Consider the following 1,564-nt stretch of genomic DNA (forward strand, 5'->3'; position numbering starts at 1 on the left):
TGATTACTTGAGCCAAATTGGGTAGTAAGTTTGCATGTACTCTGGTTATTTGTATCGAGCATGCATTTCCTCACGGCTTGCGGCAAGTGGAGAATAAAACACAAATGTCACAAACTATTCTACTACATATTTGACCTCGAAGAGCTTTCCTCATGCCTATCAAGGCTAGAAAATCTTCCTCGAACAAATGTGCAAGGAATACCAGCAATGGAGGTCTAATAATATGGAGGAGAAAGGTGAACAGAAGGGTAACAAGAGGAAGCATTTACCTCGGAGAGTGCAGCAATAAACCGAGCCATCTTTTGGTACCTTACCTGTGCGATAAGGTGTTGGTAGTATTGTGGCAGTTTCATACTTGGTATCTATCTTGATATATATTCAAAATTTGGCTGTACATCTGATCTGAGTTGCCCTCTTGACCCAGTTAAGTGTATCTATCTTGATATATATTCTGTTTTGGCTGTACATCCGAGCTCTCTTTCCAGATCTGAGTTGCCCTCTTTACTTAGTTCAGTAAGCACATGCTGTGAGTTGTGTTTCGTTCATGTATGTTGTATGCGATTTTTAGAGATGATGCATTCTACTATTCAACCATAAAACTAGGTACGAATAGATCATTTATGCAAAAACTAGCATGACAGCAAGAGAAAGCTCGTAAGATGTCCACCAAAAAATCCGAAGAAAGTGCTCAGTGCTTCTGCCAGGTCTTGTTGAATTTCTGGAGCGCATGCTGGAAGTCTGGATCCTGTTGAAACCCCTTCCGAATCCCAAACGTGTTTTGCACTATGGGCGCCAAATCATGGGGCGTGCAAACATTAAAATCACCCTTCTCCTTCTTGCGCCCCCACCAGTCGTCGAGTGCTTGCCGTAGCGGGTGCCCGGTTTCTCCACGGTAAGACATGAGCAAGTTGACGTCCTCGGGAGAAAAATAAGCAGGCGATAAAAAGAACTGGACTGTTGGATCAGACTCGAGGCGACTGCGAGCGTGCTTGTTGCTTTGAAAAGAAAGGAGGTCGTTAAGGAAAATCTTGAGGCGCATCAACATGTCCGGATGCAACTGGGAGCATTCCATGGCAACGCAGATTTCACAGAAACAGAAAGCTGGGGAGATCTTCCTTGAAAGAGAAGAAGAAGTGCTCCCATAAATTTGGACACGAACATGAACATTACACTGTACTTGGAAAAGAACGAGTTGTTAGGTGTAGAAGCATTGGGATGATATCATGTTCACACAAAACATTTTCCTCAACTAGAACCGGGCAGGCAGCACTGAACGGTGTCGCCTACCAAGAACTGACTCGCCTACCAAGAACGGAAGGAGAGAAACTAGACCCAAAGAGCAGTATCTAGCAACATCAAATATAGGATTCTCTGTGCCACATGGCTCAACGAGAGGGAAGAAAGGGGGTTTGGTTCCACTAGGGTAAAGGGACCAGTCTTGTGCACCAGTGTAAGGGGCTGCGCCTATAGTTTTTTTGATGTTTTTCAAAATGTAAGGGCATCGCATGAATGGAAAACCTACATACCCAATACTAGAGGCAATGGTGGGCCACTACTGTGTCAC

Source organism: Dipteris shenzhenensis, chromosome 4 (genome assembly GCF_047967505.1).
Source record: "Dipteris shenzhenensis isolate YYH24624 ecotype China chromosome 4, Dip_SZ_1.0, whole genome shotgun sequence".
Taxonomy (NCBI): domain Eukaryota; kingdom Viridiplantae; phylum Streptophyta; class Polypodiopsida; order Gleicheniales; family Dipteridaceae; genus Dipteris; species Dipteris shenzhenensis.